Source organism: Odontesthes bonariensis, chromosome 15 (genome assembly GCF_027942865.1).
Source record: "Odontesthes bonariensis isolate fOdoBon6 chromosome 15, fOdoBon6.hap1, whole genome shotgun sequence".
Classification (NCBI taxonomy): domain Eukaryota; kingdom Metazoa; phylum Chordata; class Actinopteri; order Atheriniformes; family Atherinopsidae; genus Odontesthes; species Odontesthes bonariensis.
In genome coordinates, this window is record NC_134520.1 from 20,913,101 (window position 1) to 20,937,571 (window position 24,471).

General features: G+C 38.2%; 1 long non-coding RNA gene across 3 annotated transcripts; it reads right to left on the minus strand.

Annotated features, from left to right (window-relative positions):
- Positions 1-1,818: 1,818 nt before the first annotated feature.
- On the minus strand, positions 1,819-21,913 carry LOC142400530 (uncharacterized). Of its 3 annotated transcripts, none has more exons than XR_012772940.1 (5): positions 21,855-21,913; positions 21,639-21,754; positions 15,690-15,736; positions 3,789-13,177; positions 1,819-3,363 (listed from the first exon to the last, which is right to left on the minus strand). It is a non-coding gene; the product is annotated as an uncharacterized LOC142400530 (long non-coding RNA). The 3 variants fall into 3 exon arrangements; XR_012772939.1 differs by having other exon boundaries at positions 21,835-21,884; XR_012772938.1 differs by lacking the exon at positions 21,855-21,913 and having other exon boundaries at positions 21,639-21,847.
- Positions 21,914-24,471: the final 2,558 nt, after the last annotated feature.

Below are 24,471 nucleotides of genomic sequence, written 5' to 3' on the forward strand. Positions count from 1 at the left end.
GAGGGCTGGCACTTTTCTTTTCACTCTCCTCCATCTGCAACACATTCCTCCTTTCCGTACTTTTGCTCAGCTTTTTTTCAATCAACAACTTTCACCACCTAAACTCCCAAGTTTTCCTTTCTGTTTTTTCTTTTTTTTTTCTTTTAAACATGCGTTAATAAACTTCAAATCTGGATGTCCAAGCTTCCATTTAGTTTCACCCAAATAACCATATCATGGGAAAATCTAAGAAATGTTAACTCTGGTCTTATTCCTCTCTCTATAAGAAACCAAAAATTTGGTTTAACGGGTGGAAGAAAAGGTTGGACAAAGTGTCGTTGAGTCACATGGTATAACATGCTTACTTGGCCAGACCAGCTGCCACAACACAGGATAGAGCAACTTGATTTAAGTTACAATAAACAGAAGGAGTAGGAAGTACTCTGCTATATCCTCTCATAATAAAGTTTTTGGCCTTTGTATTAAGGTAAATTAAAAATTAGAATATTAGAATATTCAACCCTTAGACAGCAAATGCTCTTGAAGGATTCTACCTAAAGTAGCCATAGTAAAAGAAATGGGCTCCTTTGAATGTCATATAATTTTTTATAAAGACATACATTTTTAACAATTCAATCTAACTAATAAAATGCTGGTAACAGGGTTGTTGGTATTTCATTGTTATTCTTCAGTGCATTTTATGTCATTTATCTTAACGGTACATGTTTTTTTAACAAATCAAAAACAAGAAAGGAAAAGAAACGTAAGACATGTTTTTGAATGACACTATAATCATAACATCAATACATCACTGGATGGCATTAAGACAAAGTGGTGGAATATAAGTTTCCCAAGAATCGGGTTTGATCAGCAGGTTATTTCTGCTTCTCAATTGTCTGTTTTCTTAAGAACGTTCAAATGCAGCAGTCTGTCTGACAACAGGGATTGTTGCCTGTTGTCCAGTGCATTGATTGTTCACCAAATCTGTGCCTTTTGATAAAGGACTCAAGCCAGGACTGATGTGCCATTATTGCACATCTGTCTCATGTGTGAAAGTACAGAGACAGCGTGAATGGTTGACCTTGATCCACCACTGATACGCCTCAGAGCTGGCGAGGGAGGTAACCACAAAGACAAACCAGGCACATGCACTAGTCAGAGTCGGGATCACAAAACGCAGAACGTCCCACTCTAACCAATAATACTGTGATCACTATGCTGATCATGGAACACCAGCTTTATGTGTGTAAGCCCTAGCAGCACACATTGATGCGGAGCTGAGTCCTCTAATCTTTGCATGTGTGAATTACCAAAGAGTTTCCACAGATGACTACTTAGATGGTTCAATGAAGCAAACCATTAGGTCAACCTTAGTGCATATCATACTTAGTGCATACTTCGGGGCGGCTGTGGCTCAGTGGTTAGAGTGGGTCATCCAATAAAAATAAGGTTCGATTCCCACTCTCGCCACTCAAAAAGATTGGTGAAACTCAGGGTGCCAGTCCACCTCCTTGTAAAGGCACCGTACCCCCATGCTCCCCGGGCGCTGTGAATGGCTGCCCACCGCTCCGGTGTATGGCATCTGTCTCTATGAGTGTGTGACCCTGTGCATGTGTGTGTCAACAGGTGCTAACCTGGATGGGTTAAAAGTGGAGGAAAAATGTCGTGTGTATGCATGACAATAAATCTTATCTTTATCTTATGCAACTCTAGCTGTGAGAATCTATGTTTACTAATATGCTTAGAACAGAAATGCAATAGTCACATCCCATATATCATAGTGTATAAAGATTTTGTCTCCCACATTTTAAATGTTGCAAGCACAGGAAAGAATCAGGCTACACAAAAAAACATGACTTTATTAACATGACATACTTCATGTTTCACGAATTTGGTTAAATTCAGGCAACAACAGGATTTTTGTTCTCTTTTTTTTTCTTTCTTTTTGTCAAACTTAATCAGAGGAGCACATCGTTTTCAGTCTACAGATTTTTCCAAACAAAGCAACAATTAACATTTAATTTCACATTAACTAACTGTTGTCCAGGCTTGGATATAATAATGATAATAATAATAATAATAATAATAATAATAATAATACAATATATAAATAACGACATCCATTGCTGTGGGCAGTAATAAATATATTTTCAACAAATTAAAAAAAATTTCATCTTTATATATTCACTATGCTATACCGACTGAAATTTCTTTCAAAGCATATATTCTTTTGTTAATTAGCTTTAGATTAGTGTAATTTCAAGAAGATGGAGCTACCTCATGTTGCGTGAAAAAAAAGAGCTTTTTCAAATATTTTTCTATGTCTGCATTGCAAAGCTTTGCATCTTGTGTCAGTTAGAATTTAATTTAACTACTACAATGAGTAGTTACGACCTTGACGATACACAAACTGGATTAAATCTGTTTAACACATCCTGAGAACACAGATATTTGACAGACAAAATAAGCCCGTATTTTATATTTGTGCTAACTTTAGCTGTGGGCTAACTGCAAATACAGCAAGTCTAATTTTGATACATCATGTTAGAATCAAATACTAAAGCAGATACACTACAAAAAAAGACAAAGTATGAGAGCTCAATTGGCCATTATATGCACTTGACAACTTAAGCAAAACTATCATCACACAGGCACGCGTGCATCACTTGTTCCAATTAGTACATGTAAATGAAAGGGCCTAATAACCACTGATGAATAATTCATAGGCAACACTGGTGTCACATTGATTTGTTCATACCAAGAGTTGTGATAAAAACAGCCTCTTGATTATAAATGACCAGTGAATCACTCATTTGTGTCATGGCCTGAAGAGTGATGTGGGTTTCAGAATAGTAAGTGCTCATCTATTTATATTCAACAGGGCATAGCCTTCAAATAATATTCAATAGGACAAAGACTGAAGTTTATTTACTGACTCCCAAGAAAAGAATTTGAATACCAAACAAAGAAATCCCTGACTCATATGTTTACAGGTAGCTGCAATGTGTTTTGTTAAAAATACAGGCAATCTTTTGAGTTGTGTGTACTCATGAGCTCACCCTACCGTGCATGTATTCATGTCATCTTTGGAAAAGTAAGAATGTGTTTGAAGTTGTTTGCCTTGCTTTATGCCCTTTGCATTTTCTTATTGAATTTAGCCTGCTGAGTTGGACTCCATTCAAAAATGCAGTGGGCTGTGCTGCAACTGGAAAGAGGAGATATTGAACCAAGGTAATGTGCATTTCGATGGGAAAACCAATGCACTGTAAAAGTCTTTGACTTGATAACATCATTCTTCTTTCAGTGTTTTACAAGGGGCCGCATGCATCAGGATACCCAGTCCAAAAAGATCGTTCTTTAAACACAGTTTCAGCCAGGCAGAACCTAAATCAGAAATAATAAAAAAAAAGAATAAACAAATAAAAATAATAGAAATTTGGATGAGTCGATTTATACAAAGTTATGTCATTGTTAAATTTTACCCGTCACTTACATACAAATTCTGCTGTTGATATTTGTGTCTCCGTGTATGCACCAATGTGAGAGGGAGTTGTCAAGCTTTGGTTGTGACAGAACTTAAAATATTATGGCACTTCTGCATTAGTTTGTAAAGTATCTTAACCTGTTGATTATCAATTAGCAGTCTGTGCATTGCAAAGCTGTTTTATTTGAAGACAAAGATTGATTGTGAATTTTGTAAAAGCAGATTTAGCTTTGTTCATCAATTATTCCTGACAGAACACAACACAGGAGGCGTGTCATAGCAGTTCATACATCTGTGTCGTTCAGATAAAAATGAAAACACTTACTGGATCACGTAGTGTACATGCAACAAGGTAGCAACGACCTCATGGGTATCACCAAGGAGACAAGACAGGATGGTTAGCTAGCTATACCTTTCAAACCTGGAAAATGTGAAGAGGCAAAAAGAGGGGAACACAGTGACCAAAAGACTGAAGTACACAAGAAAAACAACAACAAACAGCATCCACCTGGAAAAAGACACAAACGAGAGGTAAGAACTGGAGAAAGAAAACTACAATAAGAAATGGAACAAGAAGAGCAAGCCACAGCAAAACATTCCAGCATGACCCTAACCACCCTATCTCCTCTGTGATAAGGCTCTTGGAGCTTATCAGCCAATGGGTAATTTCAATTAAAAGGAGTTTTGCAAGACAAGTGGTTAAATACCTCAGAGGGAACCTGTCACCATGGGTGAGGTGGCAGACTGCCTCCACAAGACAGAGTGAGAGAAGAGAGGAAGAACAACAGAGTACTACATGACTGGTTGGACTTGGCTCCGGTAGCAGCACGTGATGAGCGTTATTGCATTAGCTCCTCGCCAATCACATAATGAACTCTCTGTCAGACAAGACAAAAGTCCGGCCACACCCCTGCAGCATGGCAAAAGGCTAGAAGAATGTGATCGGTAGGATTAACAATGAAGGAGCCCTGAAGGGAGGTAGAGAGAGGCCCTTTGCCAGAGAGAGATAGGAAGATTCAGGAGCTTAGTGTTGTCAAATGTTTTATTCAACCATGACCATGAGTGCTGCCAAACAGATTAGTCTGTTTACCAAAGGTTCTCATTTAAGAGATAAATCTTTAAATGTTGGATTTGGCAGAGGTAGGTGAGGATGGGCAGCATCTTGGTCACAAAGAGAAGGGAGAGGGCTCATCGAGCACAATAATAAAGGAACTGAGAGGTAGATATGAAACTTGTCATTAGGCTGTGAATTGTTTGACTTGATGACAACTATAAGCAGATTATAATCAATATGCTTTAGTATAACTGGCTCCCAGAGTCTAAAAAGGATGTAGCTATCCTCATACCAGGTTAGGGTGAACTAGCACTGTAGATACTGTGATTGGTGGAAGGGGAAGGGTGAAGACTCTTTGTTGTGGCTCAGGTGAATTCTTGCCATCTTGCCTCTCCACTCTACTTCCCTCCCTGTTCTTTTTGTACTTCACTATTACAGCAGGGGTGATGGGGCTCCCCTGGGCATGCTCAGCTACTAAAGCCCAGTCTCACAGGATAATCATTTTCAAGATACATCAACAGTCCAGTTACAAGTTTGAACAACTGGGGGGAAAAGGCACAAAAACAGCTGAGATGAAGGATAGAAAAACTTATATTTTTATAAATTATATATTTCAGACCAGATAGTTACTGTAGTGTAAGTACATTTCTTACACTACCTTTCTTACACATGGCATGCTCCCATCACATTTGTTTCCCTCCCTACTGCTTTTGTGCTGAATGGACCCATAGTTTGGCTGTGAAAGCCTCAGTTCTCAGGCAACTTGTTAGAAAAGAACCATGCCAAGCATTCTGCACCATTTCCAATTAATGATGCCGCTCTTGGCAGGAAAGTAGTAAATGACTACCGCGAGGGTTGTTTTATTTCCCATGATGAAGTATACACAGCTTCTGTTTCCCACTCAAAAAATGATATCTACCTGATTCTATATGACCAACTTTCTTTCTAATGAGAGGTCATCACACTCAGGGTATAAATATCAGGGGAAAATACTGTCATTTCTGTTGGGCTATTCTTTAGTGCTTTATTGACCTTAAGGGACAGACCACGTATCCCTGGCATGTGGCAGGTGTGTGAGTTAGGGACAAAAACGGACAAACTACTGTAGGGCAACTTTTAATGGAACCAGTGGGACCACGTTTGAATGCTTTGCCCCCCGCATAAACCACCACAGACAACAATATAGTAGAGGGAGAATATATGTAATAGAGGCAACAAGCTGATGACAATGACATGAATGACAGTGATTGACGGATAGATAGTGATGTTGTGGAGCTGTGGGTCCAACTGATCATTACATTTCAGAATATTCAAGACTTAACTGTCATTTCTGCACTGACACATAAGAGTCGGAGTACAGTCTATTTATGTGCAAAACAATACAGCATGCTCTGGAAAATCTCATTTGCCACCTGCTCAAATCAATAACTACAGAGGTTATCACAGCTGCAGAGTTGGTGACTCTCCAAAATGGCAGCCACATGTTAATTAAAAGTAAATAATTTGCCTAAATTCACAACAAACTCTGAATAATATCTAATCGGCTTTGAGCAGCACATCATTTTCATTCCAGACAGGCTACAGCTGTCAAACTTGCTCTCAGGGTGCTCAAAATTTGAAGTAGTGAAGTTTCAAGCAGGTTAAAATGTGCAAATCTGAGAATTAACATAGGTCTTGACATAGAATAGCAGGGAGTTGTCATAGAAGATCATGAATATTCAAGCCTGTGACCCAGTTTGATATGCTAGAGCAGGACAGTGGGGTGCAGGGTAAAAATCCATCTGAACTCAAATATACCACAGCAGTGAAGTAAAATGAATCAGCGTTGGAGGGATTTAATGTTAATTAGTCAATCAACTGTCGAGCTACCTTCTGAAAAACAAAACAAAACTGAAAATAAGACATTTCCAAATCATGATGACGCCATGAAACTCTGAGCCGCTCGCGCTGATCCCCCATCAGTGATCCCTCCAAGACAAAGTGTGAACACCCTTCCTCTGAATCATGAAGCAACATACTGAAGTACACAAATGAAAAGTGTTTCATTCTTCCCAGACCATAAGTTAATAAAAAATCCACTCTGTTGGCACCAGACTGTCTGACACAAACTCAAATTGATTCATAATTGAGTTTGTATAGATTTTTATCCAGCTTTTGCTGGTTACATTAAGGCTTGACTAGTCTCATTTTGCAGTGGAGTGTAGAGCAAATGTAACCCATGCTCCAGGCTCACTGTGCATTGTGCATTGCAATAGCTTACTCAAATAATAACAGGCTTTGAAGGACAATTTTGCCTCTTTCTACTCATCAATGTGCAGCCACTGAAAGATGTATTTGGGGTCACCTTTTTCCACTGACACAAGCCTCTCTTTTGACTATTAGGCTTCACATTTTGAATGTTAAATTGGACACAAAATAATATGTGATTTTGACATAAAAGCCTCTGCTGAAGGCACTATTTGAGATTTTAGTTTGTTGTAATCCAGCCAAGAAGAAAATGTTTTAAATATTATGATTGCACTCATCAGACGAAACACATTCCTTTCTATTGGTCATAAATCCTAAACCGCTAGCAAATACAGTTTTACTTAAAATGGCAAAGTATGTAAGAAAAAAAGAAATCTCTTAAAACAGCTGTTTATATTTCAGTAAACAGAAACTACGCAGGAATTTTCTATATTTTTTTGCCAACTATCAAACACACATTTGATGCTTTAGTTACAGCAGGACAGAGTATGTGCAGCTGCATCGAAATCAACACCAGTTCCCATGTTCAGCAGAAATGTAATACTGACAGTAAGAAATTAAGTGTATCACCAGACTTATCATGTGAATGTGGTTGCTGTCCAGGTACACAACAAGCAACCGACAAATACAAGCTTTCTTGACTAAGCAGGACAGTTCCTGAAGCAGGTATTTAACTGATATACCACAGAAAGCCACCAAAGATATTCAGAGATCCTTGGACTTGTCTCATTCTGCTACTCTTGCCCGTGCTTCTGTCTCTCTTGAAGTGTGTGCTTTGTGATTAAGAAGCAGGCAGGTCATTAATCAGACAGCACTGTTGGTCCTGTCATATAGATCTCTATCCAGCTCTGAGCCACGGTCAGTCTTCAGCCAAGCAGCCATCTCCCATCGAGATAAAAAAAAAAACCCGACTAATTTTAGGATTTATGGCCGATCTACAACAGGCCTGAACATCTCCTTAGGGAGGCCATAAAACACTGAGGAAAACAGAGTGTGAGCAGTAACACACACATTTGTCTTTTATGGCTTGAAGTACTGATAATGATGTTTGATTTTCCATTATGTTTGAATGAAAGGTGAGAGAAACCCAAGGCTGGGAATTTGATGTCCTGACCTTGTGCTGTAAATGCCCATGTCTCTAATGTAAACTTTTCACTTTTTTCCTATGGGATAAGACACCTTGAGAAAAGTCCTCTCAGTCCAAGTCCACCAAGCAAGCAATACCATTTTTAATGTGATAAAAACAATTCACTAAATCTTATCTGTGTGCAGTGATGTATTTTTCTTATGAGGAAACACCCAAGGAGGCTCAAAGGAGCTCTTCAGTTGTAAAAGACAATTATGCCAACATCACTTGCCCATCCTTTGTATAATATGTCTTTGAAATATCATGTGCATATTCAAATAAGGGTGCATGTGGTGTGCATTGGCAGTGCTTCATTAAAAGACTGAAATATTCCTATTTCATTTGGTGGAATCCCCAGTGCTGTATTTATTGGTTGTCCCCAGCAATACCGTGGAACATTAATAAAGAACACCAATATTATTCAGCTTGTGGGATAATTAGGCTGCCTGTCCCAGAGTAGATGGTATATAGCGCATAAATTCTTTTAATAAGCGATATATTGGTTTAAGATCTAGAGGACGTGCATTTAAACTTGTCATGAGAGCACCTTGGTTCCAAGATGACGAGAATAAAATTGATTTTAGTTTTAATTAAAATTTAAATTCGTAAACATTCCTCTTCTTGAATAAGTTTCCCCTTAAAACAGTAAGTTAGATTTGATCACATTTTACCAATGCCCACAAACTAAACACAAGTTGAAAAGACAAGTTGCCACTTTTGTATTTAGTTTGACATAGTAATTTCAAATCAGGGGTTAACTTCTCATCAGAAAGGTTTTTTTAAATTCTGTCCTGAAGACATATCTACTGTCTACAACGTACTACATCAGTTTTGGGCTGAGAAGGGCTTTGGATGTGAGGTGAAACATCTTCAAGGCCTTAAGAGTCAAGTTGCCATTTATTCAATAGTTACGATTACCATGACCTGGATGACTGAGACTGTACACCAATATTGGAGCAAAGAAAAAAAACATCTGTAGATTGACTCACTATAAAAGCTTTTTGGAACTCAGTAGTTTTAGTTATTTGGGGTAATTGAAATCCTCAAATAAATCATTCATTTCAATGATGGATATTTTCTTAAATGAGGGGAAAATAATCTATTCCTCTCAATTTCTCAATTAAATTAGAATTTCTTCTTCACCTAAGATAATGTAGTTAATATTGCTCTTGAATTAATTCATACTAGCATATTCAAAAACTTCATGGGGAAAAACCAAAGCCAGAGGCTGAACATTGTAGTAAAAAGTAATTTTTTAAGTTGTTGTCATGAAAAAATAGGAATAATTGATGTTAGGAAGGAATCTTAACCCTTTTGACCACTTCACTTTTTGTAGATATTTGTAAAGTATTCACAAATTTTTAGAGGTGACTTAAAGACAGCTTAAGGCCAAACATGTAATTACTCATATAAGGCCGGGTAGATCCATATTTTTTTTTTACCTAATTCAACACTTTGGTTGACAGATTGTGATGTGCTGTTTATGAAGGCTTTGCTTTTATGACCAGTCGCTTCCAAACCATACAATGTAAGCACTACAATAAAGATACCTGCCTGTGTATGCCAGTTCCACCATGACATGCTTTATGAAATGTATGCACGCTTAAAAGTTGTCACCTGCTTAGAACAGAGAAAGGAGTTTCATAGCATCCTAAAAGTTGTTCACTTTTTGCACTTATAGATCAGCGCCGGTGAAATTTACCAATGATTGCCTCTTGGCCTCTGATATGAGACTTGTGCCTGTGTTCGACCTGTTGGATCTTAGTGCTGCATTTGGTATAATCAACAGAACCCTGGTATTACAGATCATGTTAATAGGATTAAAGGCACTACATTTGGCTGGTTTAAGTCATATTCATCCAATGGATTTCAGTTTGTTCTTGTAACCATAGAATGTTCGTTGCACACCATAATAAGTCATGGAGTTCCACAGGGTTCTGTGCTTGAACCAATTCTTTTCACTTTATACATGCTTCCATTTGGTAATTTTGTTAGACAGTGTTACATCCCATCAATATTATATTGGTGTGCTGTGCTGTTTCCCAGGTCCAGCTCCTCCTCTTCCTGCTTTGATCAATTCCAGCAAATTGTGGCAAATCAAGAGGGGACCATAAAACAACCCAGGATCTGCACTTCACAGCCCCTTTTTGGTCACCTGGTTGCCATCAACACCTTACCTATGTGTAGGCCATAGCCTTTTGTTATGTTAATCTTGCCAGCAGAGGTTTTTCCTTAGTTTTAGCCTTTGGTTCAGATTGGCCATGTAGGGGAGGGCTGCCGTTTTGTTGATCGTAACCTTTTTCTCCTGTTTATGTTGAAGTTAGGGAGGTAAGTTGTAGATTTGTATATCTTCTTTTTTTTTGTCGTCATAGTTTAGTCAGTTGTGCTTTTTATTAATAGTTAGGGATGTTTTATTTGTTGTGTTGGCCTTGACTCTCCCAATTGAGTTGCCTGTGGTATGAAATGCGCTATATAAATAAAGATGCCTTGCCCTGCCTTGCCTTGCCTGAAGAGATGGTGCCTTTCTGTTTCTAAACAAAGAACTGAAAATAACTTAATAAAAGAACGGTAACCTGCCAAGACTGTGTCCTTATATTCCCTGACCTTTTACCCCTAGACTAGCCTGGGGATGTAACAGACAGCATAGCATACATTTTCATTGCTATGCTACACATGTCTGAAAGACATAAAGACCTGGATTACTCTGAATTCTCTGTTTCTAAATTCCGATGAAACTAAAGTGCATCAGGAAGAAACTGTCTAGCTTTATAATTACTCTAGATGGCATTTCCGTGGCTTCGAGTACAACAGAGAGGAGTCTTGAAGTTATTTCTGACCAGGATCTGTCCTTTGACTCACATCAACAGGTTTCAAGGACTGCCGCCTACCACCTTCGTAATGTTGCCAAAATTAGGAACGTCCTGCCTCAGATGGAAGCAGAAAAACTGGGTCATGCATTTGCTACTTCAAGACTGTACTACTGTAATTTATAATAATTGGGCAGTCCCAAAAATTCTCGAAAAGCCTCCAGCTGATCGAAAATGCATCAGCCAAAGTTCTGATGAAAACTAGCAGGAGGGATCATGTTTCTCCAGTTTTGGCTTCTTTCCACTGGCTCCTTGTTAAATTCAGAAAAGATTTAAAATTCTTCTCCTCACATTTAAAGCTAATGATCAAGTTTCATTTTCTTTAAGATCTCATAGTCATATTTCCCAACAGAGCACTTTTCTCTCAGACTGCAGGCTTACTTGTGTTTCCTAGATTTTCTAAAAGTAGAATGGGAGGCAGAGCTTTCAGTTATCAGACTCCTCTCTTGTTGAACCAGCTGTCAGTATAGGTCCGGGAAGCAGACACCTTCTCTACCTTTAAAGCCTGATTTATAGTTGTCCGGGAAAGGTTACGGAGAGCCCTCTCCGTCGTCGGAAACCCTCCCGGAGACGCTCTCCGTTGCTTGCGTGCGTCGGCCAAAATTCCTATCTATCCGTCGAGGACACGGAGACTCGCGGAGACCGCCTAGGGTTGTGATTGGTCAGCTAACAACATCATTCACTTTTCCGGTTTAGCTCCTTCCTCTCACAACAACAACACCGCCATTTTTGAAAGAGTTTACTGTGTGCCGATCAACATTTGGTCAAAATTATTTGCATTTCAAAATCAATAAGCTCCAACTCCAACAACAGTCTTTTTCTCTCGGTCGCCATCGTTCCCTGTTACAAGTGTAACAGAGCCGGAAGGTAATCAATCAACGACTTTCAGATTGAGGTTGCGAGATTAAGTCGTCTAGCGTAGCGACGCCTACTGATCAAGAGGTGAATTGCCTTGCGTATCCATCATCCCGATGGAGAACTTCGAAAGGTTTAATAGCCAATACGTGACCACGGAGTCGGATTGGCGGATAACTACGGAGTAGCATACTGAGGCCTTAAGACTAGGGTTAAAACATTCCTGTTTGATAAAGCTTGTAGTTAGGGGTTACTTAGGTGACCCTGAAAGATCCCATAGTTATGCTGCTATAGGCCTAGCCTGCTGGGAGACCTCCCATGATGCACCTCTCGTTACTCTGCTCTCTTTTACCTGCTATATACATACATTATTGTTGTCATTAATTTGTGTTTTTCTTTCTCAACAGGTCTCCCTGTTCTGGCGTTATGGTGCTTGTTGTCTCTTCTTTCTTGTCCTCTCAACCCCTAGCCAGTCGAGGCAGATGGCCGCCCATCCAGAGTCTGGTTCTGCTGGTGTTTTTTTCCTGTTAAAAGGGAGTTTTCCTTCGCCTCGTGCAGGCTCAGGATGGGTCACTCAATCAAAAAGTAAAATCTGTTGGTTTCCTGGGCAAGTCAAGTTTATTCAATTGTCTTTGTATAAATTGATCTAATTTGGAATATGCTGAATTTGATTTGATTCGATAATGATTGTATTAGAATTAATTTGATTGTAATTTGCATAAATTGGCTGTATCTTCAAAGTGCCTTGAGTTGATATTTGATGTGATTTAGTGCTATATAAATTTGTACCCAATTTGCACAACAATTTGTAATTCAAATACTGGGTTTGCAGTTTTTAAATTAATTTTTCTCACTTTCATTTGGATATCTTTAAGTATTGAAAAATATTTTACACATAATCTATTTTTAAAAACATAATGTTGGCTTGTACAATATTAGCATATTGAACCTTCCTTAACATCTGAAAGCAAACCTAGGGAAGTATGTAAACCTAAAGGTTAAGTGTTTAAGGTTAAGACTCATTTTGAAGTACACCAACCTTTGACATGCATACTCTTGGGCCTGAAATGGCCTTGAGCGCCTAAAGCTAAAATACCTCAGTTAACAACTTTGGTTTCCAGCACAGAACATTATTGTTTTGCTTTACAGAACCACATAACACACCAGCAGCTATACAATTACACACTTTCACCTATAATAAACAAACAAAAGACACTGTCACCATTACAAAGAAGTTAAAAAAAATTAAAATCAAGGAAATATTGCAGCAAATCCTACGAAGAAATCCAAGGCAAAGAAGGAACAAAGTGTAAGAGTAGGACACGAGTTGAAGGAAAACATCAGATAGATTTTTTTCTGCTGGAGACATCTCAGAGAAAGAAAAACAGGATGACAGACAGATGCAGAGTTAGCTTCATTGTTGTTATCAGTAAGTAATAACTGATTAGTTTTCTTGTTCTGCTGCATTTGCTTTGCTCGGCTCTGTTGGAGAAGTTGCCAACGTGCAGGCTTCAATTCATTCCAAGAATCTGATCATGAACATTTCCACCTCTGCTCTGTGTAGGCTGTAAATGAGAGGGGATTGAAGCTGTGGTTGATTCCTTAATAAAACTAATGTAAGACATATTAATGCTCTACTCATTTACTTTAAGCAAATATGTTTGTTAGTTCTTAACAAATTTCTCATCGAAATCTAGGAAGTTTTGCAGCCTTTCAAATGTTAATGCTATTGGTCAATACACAACTATATACAATATAAATTACATTGCATTGTACGTGTATTGATTTCACACAATCAAAAATGTAAATCAGAACAAGCTGACTATTAAGGACAAACTTGAACATTTTTTGTAACTGTTTTGTCTTGTTGTGAGCATTTTTATCAATAACGTTTAAAAGATGGAGAATAAATCAAAAATGTAAAATATTAAATGACTTTGACTCCAGGCAAAGTCATTTTCTAGATAACTGCAAAAAATATATATATATATACAGTACTGTGCAAAAGTTTTAGGCAGGTGAGAAAAAATGCATTAAATAAAGAATGCTTTCAGAAATATAAATCATGATTGTTTATTTTTATCAATTTACAAAATGAAAAGTGAGCGAAAAAAAGAACAATCTAAATCAAATCAGAATTTGGTGTTACTACCTTTTGCCTTCAAACCAGCATCTATTCTTATAGGTACACTTGCACAAAGTCAGGGATTTTTTAGGATTATAGTCAGGTGTATGATCAACCAATTATACCAAACAGGTGCTAATGGTCATCAATGTCACACATAGGTTGAAACACAGTCATGCACTAAGGCTTAAAACTGGGTGAGGAACAGCCAAACTCTGCTACCAAGGTTAGGTTGTGAAAGACAGTTTCATGTCATGGCTAGATTGAGCACAGCAACAAGACACAAAATAGTTAGTTATACTGCTTCAGCAAGGTCTCTCCCAGACGAAGATTTCAAAGCAGACTGGGGTTTCAAGATGTGCTCTTCAAGCTCTTTTGAAGAAGCACAAAGAAACGGGCAACGTTGAGGATCGTAGACGCAGTGGTCGGCCAAGGAAACTTAGTGCAGCAGATGAAAGACACATCAAGCTTATTACACTACGAAATCGGATGATGTCCAGCAGTGCCATCAGCTCAGAACTGGCAGAAACCAGTGGGACCCAGGTACACCCATCTACTGTCCGGAGAAGTCTGTCCGGAAGTGGTCTTTATGGAAGAGCCATACCTCCAATGTGGAAACAAGGCCAAGCGACTCAAGGATGCACGAAAACATAGGAACTGGGGTGCAGAAAAATGGCAGCAGGTGCTCTGGACTGGTGAGTCAAAATTTGAAATATTTGGCTGTCGCAGAAAGCAGTGTGTTCGTCGAAGGGCTGGAGAGCAGTACAATAATGAGTGTCTGCAGGCAACAGTGAAGCATGGTGGAGGTTCCTTGAACGTTTGGGGCTGCATTTCTGCAAATGGAGTTGGAGATTTGGTCAGGATTAATGGTGTTCTCAATGCTGAGAAATACAGGCAGATACTTATCCATCATGCAATACCATCAGGGAGGCGTATGATTGGCCCCAAATTTATTCTGCAGCAGGACAACGACCCCCAACATACAGCCAAAGTCATTAAGAACTATCTTAAGCATAAAGAAGAACAAAAAGTACTGGAAGTGATGGTATGGCCCCCACAGAGCCCTGATCTCAACATCATCGAGTTTGTCTGGGATTACATGAAGAGAGAGAAGGATGTGAGAAAGCCTACATCCACAGAAGATCTGTGGTTCGTTCTCCAAGATGTTTGGAATTACCTACCAGCTGAGTTCCTTCAAAAACTGTGTGCAAGTGTACTTTGAAGAATTGATGCTGTTTTGAAAGCAAAGGGTGGTCACACCAAATATTGATTTGATTTGGATTTCTCTTTTGTTCATTCACTGCATTTTGTTGATTGATGAAAATAAATGATTAACACTTCCATTTTTGAAAGCATTCTTTGTTTACAGCATTTTTTCACACCTGCCTAAAACTTTTGCACAGTACTGTATATATATATATATATATATATATATATATATATACATATATGTATATATATATATATATATATATATATATATATATACATATATGTATATATATATATATATATATATATATATATATATATATACATATATATATATATATATATATATATGTGTGTGTTTATTTCATGTTCTGTATTTTTTACAGGTCAGAAAATACGGAACATGAAATTAGAGAACCACTCACAAGAGAATGCAATCCGGATGGTATTAAAGGAGTACTTAGGAACTTCAACGGAAAATTTTAGACATTGGCTCCAAATGTAGATGAGGATAAATGAGAGCCATTTTAAAACAATTTGAGTCACCATGAGTTGGTGCCTTCAACAACATTACATTAACAGTTGATATTATAAGGGAATAGATAAACAAAACAATAGATCACTTTGGGAAATTAATAACAAATCGCTGCAGAATACAAAATTATACCAGATATTTAAGGACAAACTTATACCAAAAATAAACTAAAGTGGAATCTAAAAGAAAAGAAAAGAATACTCACATGGAAAGAAGCAATATTCTCAGTCACTCCGAAACCACGAGGGAATACTGTGCAGAATAGTGACAAATACAAAAGTTAGAAATTAAATAATACAAATAAAATCAATCAATCCAAACTGGCTGCATAATCAGCCACCAGAGAGGCTTCACAACATCGGTAGAACTCATTTATGACAGAAGAAAGTGCTAACAGAGAGACAAAGTGCTTTGGTGCATTTGAGATTTTGTATCAAGTATCACAAATTCTAGGATTTAAGGATAAATCAATTCAGACCATGAAGACACTGAGCTTTGCCCTCAGCTGAAATGACAAGAAAAAGATCAAATTTGGCTAAAAAGATCCACCAGACAATCATACTTATCACCAACTCTCTTTGCTATATTGATCGAGTTATTGGCTTAAGCAGACTGCCAACATAAAGAACTTATGGGTGTGACAGTAAAAAAGGGTAAAGCACAACTCTTATTACTGATGGCGTAACACCTTTCCTCGAATAAAGCAACACCACCCACAGCCTTGAGGAAATATATGATCACCTTTAGGGACTAAGGAAAACTATCTTTAAAATTCCAATCAATTATGCATCATCAAACGTGAGTCACAAATCCTAAAATCTTAATCAGAATTCATGTGCATGAAATCCTCCAGCAGTCCAAAGGTAGAACTGTATGAAGGCTTTATCCATATTAAAGCAGAACTTATGTATTACTTATGTGAGACCTCTTTCATGCTGAAAAGCAGATTCTGGACAAGAGTATAAAAGCATTAAAAACAAGCCACAATCCATTCAAAACACAAAAGAAAACAAAGAGAAACTAGACGTATAAAGTGTACTGATTCAGTTACAGTTCTGAACAGTTGACTGTTGAATTTTCATGAATCTGATACATTTACTCAAAGAAATGGGTAAAATCTAAGAATACACATATCTTTACCTAAGAGACAATTACAGAAAAAAAAATCCAGTCAGATCCCTACAAGGAAGTGAATGGTGTGATCCACATTGTAATCAAAGCTTAAAAGGGAAGTAACGCAGGGATGATTTCAGTGTTATTAAAACTTAATGATAAGCACTTGGCTAAATATGAAAGAGAAATGGGAGAAGGAGCTTAATATGGAAATTGAGGAAGATCCATGGCACATTCTCCAAGTCACGGACATGGAGGGAATTCTCTCTTGAAAAACTTCATTACACCGAAGATGAAATGTAAGCAATTGAACCAACATCATAAATGATGGAGAAAATGTGGATAACATGATGTGGATGACTAACATTTCTTCAAAAAATGTCAGAAAATCGTGTTTTGCTAAACAACATGGAGAGCGTCACAACCCCCCCCCCCCCCCCCCCAAAAAAAAAAAAAAAAAAAAATAGATTATGAAATATGTTTGAGGTTCAAGGTTCTTTATACAGAATGCTCTCCTATAATGTGAGTCAGACTGGTAAATATCTGGTGACCATTCTTTTGTAAGATCTAAGAAAGCTAAGAAAAATGAAGGAATTTTTAAACTAGTCTCTACCTTCTTTTATATTTGTGTCAGTTATTATTGTGCACACATATATATATATAAACAATTATGTACAGCAAAGTAAAATTGGTAGCATTTAATTGATAGGTTCAGATTGTTGTTCTACGTGTCCAACAGCATTATTGAAAGGATCACCAATGAAGTCTGGCTGAAGAAATAGTCTCGCTGTGAAGTCGGCGAGTTGAGATGATGTAGGAAGTGAAGAGAGTAAACATGGGTAAGAGCAGAGAAAACTGTCTTTGGAAGAGCTGGAGTGCAGAAATGAAGCTTTCTAAAAACAAACAACGGTTTGTGTTTGTGCCTTTTAAAAATGGTGGAAACAAAAAGTGTTTGCAAAGCTTTCACAAACCACCTTTTTTTTGTGACTATTGTGCTAAAAATGTATGTAAACACTTCTGTGGACACTGTGCTTTCCATGTATTTAGAGTAAGGATTTTGACCGGGATGACTTCTGCTGATAAATAAAAAATAGAAAGCTCTACACTATTTGCCACCTTTCTTTAAAGGTCACATTTCATGCCCCTTTTCAACAAATAAGTTTAAGCCATAGACGTCCCAAAGGGTATGTTTTTCAAGTAAAAAAACAGCAAAAATATTGCAAGGATACATTGGGCTGTTTTTCCAATCTACCAGAGCTTCTACGCATGTTTTCAACGTCTGAAAGTCAAATTCAAATCAAGCATCTGCTGACCACAGCCATATTAACAGCTTAAACATAAATTTGAACCCACTTTGATGATTGCTTAATCAAAAGCCGTCGTGGTTATGAGATCTGGATTTTATCAGTGCAAAGTTGCAGCCTGGAAATGAGCCAGATTTGAATAAAAAAATGTTGGGGAAATGAATGGGAGGGGCTTTATTAATGATCTTTCTGCATTCAAATGTTCAGACCTGGTGCTAACATTTTACGAACATATAGAAAATAAAGAATATAAAACTCCTACTGTCTTGTGAAGACAGGTAGTTAAGCTGGGAGCGGTTGAGGGGAAAGTCTGAGTTGTATGAATGATGTCATAAATATATCTCTATGATCTATACTGCTGACACTGGTAAATGTTGTAGATCCTTAATAGATAAATCAAACTGAATAATTGATCACATATTCATAAAAACTAAAATAATTGACTCGAATCCATTATTCAATCTCAAATTAATGACCAGCATTTATTTAGAGAACTGCACAATAATGCGTGTGTGTTTTCCCTTATCATAAACAGATGACTTGAGGATGAATTAACACTGTCTATTTACAAGTTTATGAGAGGTTCGCTCATTGCCAAAAGCACCTGTGCAGATGCACAGAATTGGTCATATTTCAGCTTGGTGCTAAAACCCTCACTGCATTGTTGTAACAACTCTGAATTTGTAGAGTGATGCTTTGTCTTTTTATGGTTTGTCTCAGTCCCTTTGAGCTACAAGCATCACTGTCATCTACAGAGCTCCACCAGGTGATCTAGTAGTCGTACATGGAGAAAGTAGTGTGGCTCACAAATCAAAGAGCAGGTCCATGCCTAGCCCTCCAGCACCAAATCTCTCCCACTGCTTTGGTCATAATTACCTCACTGACAGAAAAGTGGGCAAAAGCAGAACACAGGATGGAACTGAACTGCAGCAGAGTAGCAGAGGAATAACAGGAAGGTGGCTAAGTGGAGGCAGGACAAATGCTGAGGCAAGTTATGGTTGAAGAATTTAGCTGAAACTAAAGGAATGCATCTCTAATTTTCCCATTAAAGATCTTTTTACGACACTATTCTGACCCACAGCTATGCGTATACACGGCGTGGTTGACTGAGTTGGTGCATTTATCTTTGAGACAGCTTTCTAAAGTCCATTGTTTCATGAACCAGTTATCCTACAATCTTCTATGTAAACCGTTCCAGACCAATTACAGTGGCAAACAGCTGCTTCACTCACACAAGTGCAAATAAACAGAGGCTGCCCACAAATGGTTAAGTAAACTGAAGAGATTTTCTGAATGCCTCTGCGTCTTCAAAGAGAACTGTGGCCATCCCCATGAATCGAGGGGAAAAAAAAGAGGGATTATTGATCAGTAGTTGAAACTAAAGAGGCAGGATGTGTTTATCATTGTATTTAAGCTGGATTCACGTACTGTTAAAAAAAACACGGTGAAACACATTTGTCACAAATCACAACCAAACACAAAGATCCCTTGTCTGGACAACAGATGTGGCACTCAGACCCAGCACACACACACACACACACGTACGCACACACACACACACACACACACACACAGAGAAGCACACACACACTGCAATTTGAAAAAAGCTGAAGATTTGAATTTTTTCTTTCTTTACCTTTCTATTCTATCACTTTTACCTGCATTCATCTAGCATGCACAAAACATATGGTACACTTTACAAATTTGTATGACCTGGATAAAAGTGCCAGCAGTCGCTAATTTAAAGCTGCAGTCTGCAACTCTTTTTCAAGCATAATGCCTGGAACTGTCCGGGGATTCTGAAAGTAGTACATTAAATACCCCAATACAAAAAAAAACGAGTTCTCTAGGTCCCCTATATGTCCCGCTAGGTCCCTCCAAAGCCAGCAGGTTTGTTTACAAAATTGCAGACCGGACCGGTAAAAGGTAACCAATCAGGTTTACGAGCTGGGCTCTGCTGCCTGTCAATCACCGATTGTGCACGCGCGATACAAGGTAGGCTCGTCCCCACGCTTATTTATCTAGACTATTGAACTTCATTACGGGCTTGTCTACTTACTGTGTCTTCCATGATCGCAAATGACAGGTGAGTTGATGAATGAGGAGTCGTGTAAGCGCATCTGGCGTGCACGTCTACGTGCACGAGTTCTCATGTGTTTTGATGGGGCGGGACAGGAAGTTGAATAACTTTTTATTTTTCGGTTAAAAAATAAGCATTTCTTGCATTTTGCGACTACGGAGGTCACCGTTTTCAACTTCAAGCGTTCTGATAGATCATGTAAACTCTTAAAATGCCAAAAAGTAGGACTTTACATATGACAACAACAAATCCTGCAGACTGCAGCTTTAACACTTGATCAATTGATATCACATAATATTCAAAAGTCTGATGCAGCCATTATCATTTGTTTCACATCTGCAATGTGAATTGTACAGAAATGTAAATTGATTAACAACGATTGCGCACTGCGGCATGCATACTGATGGCCTTGTCAGACAGTGAATGATGGGCTTAATATTTGACCCACTTAATCCTCAGCAATCTAGCAAAAATACTTTAACTGTAACTGAATCTATTGTTGTCATATTAGCTATGAATGGTGACATGTCTTTATGGAAATGTAAGTTTATCCAGAAGTAATGTCCGTGTGATGCTAATGTGTGTTTGAGGTTTTCTTTTTTTTTTTCTCCTTTGATACAATGGCATTGGATATTTTATAATCATGTTTGAATAAGAAAAGTTGCAATGAAGATTTTATTACAGTGGGCTCAGAAATAATCACTGGAGGTTCATCCTTTGTTTGGCATTTGATCTAGCTTTTAGAGAAATACCAATTTATAGAGCGCTGTCCAAGCTTTTGTACTCCAAAGTGTCTTTACCACTATTTGATGCATTATCAAAAAATATTTTCCCACTGCAATCAGCAAGCCAAATGAACAGAAGACAATTCCAAATACTGAATGTTCTCCTCCACATTCTATCTCATATAGTGTCGTGCTGCTTCTGTACGGGCAGCTGCAGATCTGGAGACTGGCTGTGTTTTGATCGAAGAGTTGCTGGTTTGCTCTCCAGCTTCCTTGTTGAAGGATACTTCGACATGTAGATTTGGCAGTATCCTTTGGAAAGTCCCCCAAATGTGTTTCTCACTCGCAAGCTGCTTTGCTAAAAGAGCCTGCTAAATGAATGGAAACAATGCTTCATCTTCTCCTCTCGGTTTGACACAGGCATTGGTGGACAGCTAAGAAGTAGCGTCACCTCATACCCAAAATACACAACAACTACAGTCACTTCTGTAGGTGCAATAAAACCATTACAGATAAAAAGCCAACAAAAGTCAATCACACCACCTGTTCATCAAGCATAAACATGTAGAAGAGGGATATTTTGAACTGTCCAAAACAGTACACTCATGTGTATTACACAAGCACAGTACTTGACAGGTTAGGATTGTTGTCATTGCAGTATGATACAAAGTAGGAAGAACATTTTGACTGTATGCTTAGACTTTCCAGTGAACAATCCAGTCTTGCACGAATCGCTATTATAATGATCATAAAGGAGCTCTCTGCCACTGTTTGGTGTATGTCTGAAGAGAGTTGTGACATACACCAAAATAAAGATCTGAATGACAGAAAGTTGTCAATTTAATTGGCTGAAGAGGCCATTGATTTTTAAGACTGTGTGTCTAAAAAGCAAAAATAACATTAATATATCTAATCACACGCATTCTCTGTACCTTGCGCTGTAGTGGTACAAAGGTCCTGTCATTGTGTCTTCCAGCCAACATGATGAGGAGCTTCATACTACAGCTTTCGAGATGATTATATCCTCCGATCCCCGTGTTGAATAGATCTAAGTCAGAAAGAAACAATATGTGGAGTGATTTGCTCTCAGTCAATAAAGAATGGCAATGCAAAGAAGTTTATCCTGACTATTTGTTTGTTGTCTCCACCTCAGTCCTCCTTCAGGGAGTGGAGTCATGTTTGCAAGCCAAATATGTTACTATCAGCAACAGTGAAGTGGAAGAGGACCCACTTTAATGCAGGCTGAGCCAAGAAACTGATCTCTTGCGAGAAGAATGTCTGGCTGTCTTCCCATGTCATGCAGTGGTGGTGATGGGCTGATAAAGGGTTTGCCAATGTGATTCCTTCCTTCCTGTGACACTCCTGATCAGAGACTCTCCCAGCTCCGAGAGAGGGCATTTTTATGTTTTTTTTCTTTTGTCGGTGTGGAAGTTAAAGGACCTCAAGGATAATTGCGACAAGCTGCTAACCCCCATGACATGGTCAAATTTCAGCAGGACAGGGGCTACTTCCTGGCTCCAAACAAACCATCCAGTAAGGAACCAAAAACACTGAAACTCCTTTAAACTATCAGGCAACTCGGTCCCCTGAGACTTACCTCCTTAATCAGTTTCCTCACTTAGATAAACGTCACACATAAACTGTGATGGCTCCGACTGACAAGCAGTGATCTACCAGGATGTATCCCTCGGAGATGTGTTTGGTGTTCTACATGTTGCTGAAATATTTTCAGTGGGAGGCAACTCGTCTTGGTTGATTTACTGTTATTCCTGGACATCTTCAGAATGAACTAAACCGATAAGCAGTATAATTTCAGGATGTTAATGAGCTCCATTGGAATCACACAAATCAGGATACAACGAGTTCATTGACAGATCATTGATTGCAAAACTATGTCCATAATGAAAACTTCATTTAGAAATGTGTAGCAGGTAAATGTGTGTGGCTTGGAGAAAAATGTGTTCCTTCATAGAATAGTTAAGAATAATGATATTCACCAATTGATTTAACAGCAGGGCACCCTGTGACACTAAAAACACAAACCCATTCTGGCCAAAAAGCATATTGTTAACAGATGATTTCCCTAAGAATGGTTTGTTTGGGGGCTAAATGTATCTGAACAATGTCAACAGCTAGTTTCACATGTCAGCAGTGTTGTATTTTTAAGCCTCTTCGCCCTCTTGATTTATGATGTTAGTGAGTGACATACTAGACTTTAATTTGCGTAGTCTTTATTTCAAATGTGAAAACAATGTGATACAAAGACCATTGCACGTGTGAAAGATAATCCTGACTGTAGCTTAAATTTAAAGATTTAAAGAACACATATTTTTCAGCATTGTGGGTCACCTTTACCTTAACCATGATTCATTCTAGTCTGTTTTTGCACTCATAAAAATTCAGCCCTCTCACACTCATTTGTTAATTTCCATGGTTTATAAGTTGATTTGCAGCAAAAGCACAAAGCACAGTGGAATTAAGGTAATGACCTGGCCTGCCGCTTAACGCAGAGGAGTTGAAAGCAATTTTACACTTCGCCCACAGAGACCGTGAATCTAATTTGAATAGTCCTGTGTCTCTTGTTTTTTATTGTTTGGTCCATTTATAAATGGCGCATGGGGACTGATGGACGTCTGAGTAAAGCAAAGGGAGAATAATGACAGACGTGGATGCTATTAAATCAGATTCATTAGAAATTTCTCCTTTCATTCATTGGACTTATTTGTGAAATGAAAATCCAGTGATAGAGGTAAAATGAATAGTGATCATTTGAAGATTATTCAGAATTTGAAGATGAATGTTAAAGACGTCTGAGGGATTATTCAATTATTCACAGGCATGCCTGCATACCCGCAACACTAATATGAGACACACAGTTCTACAAAGTCACAGTAAAATGGCAGTGAGGGGATCTTTCACATCAATAATGTGATGTCATCTACACTGGTGCAGAATATGTGGGTGGAGCCGAGTTACAAGATCAAAACTTCAGGTTTGATTTGATCACTCACAATTGGCTGTGGCTTGGCAAATTTAATGCATGGATGTACAAATTACATCCTTAAAACCATTACAATTATGCAACTCTGCATTTCCCCTCCAAATGGGGCACTCACATCATTTCTAATTATTATAGCTGTATGCAACTTTAGAGGTTACTCTCAATGTTTTCATCATCATGTTTTCTGTTTCTGATTGCGGCTGAAAGTTTAGTTCAGTACAGATGCTCTCAATAATTCCACAGTATAGCTACTACATTTCCAGTAACAAGTGTCAAACTGACAAGATTGACTTGCTGAGAAACAGTGGAAAACAAATCAGACCTAAGAAAAAAGAAAAATACAAATATAAAGAACTGTGTAAACGTTTTAGGCACTTAAGATCGTGTCAGATAATTTCCAATTCAATCTGCGGCATGACGGCAACCAAAAAGATATAGCCAGAACCTTAAAGAACAATATTCTATGAAAAAGAAGAACAAGGTGTCCTGCAACAGATGGTATCAACCCCCCCCCCCCAGTGAGCACAAATCTCAACAACAATTCAGAGACAGAGACAGCTGCCACTAACACAGCATAAATCCACAGCAGAACTGTGGTGAGTGAGATTTCGAGATAGTACAACCTGCCAAAGAAGATGTGGCACTGTTATGAAGGCTGGTCACACCAAATATTGCCCTGTTTTCGATTTGATATACTTTGTATGATGTAACTGGAATTTTTTAATATCTCTAGACAATTTAAAAGTCCATATTCAAAGTTAGGA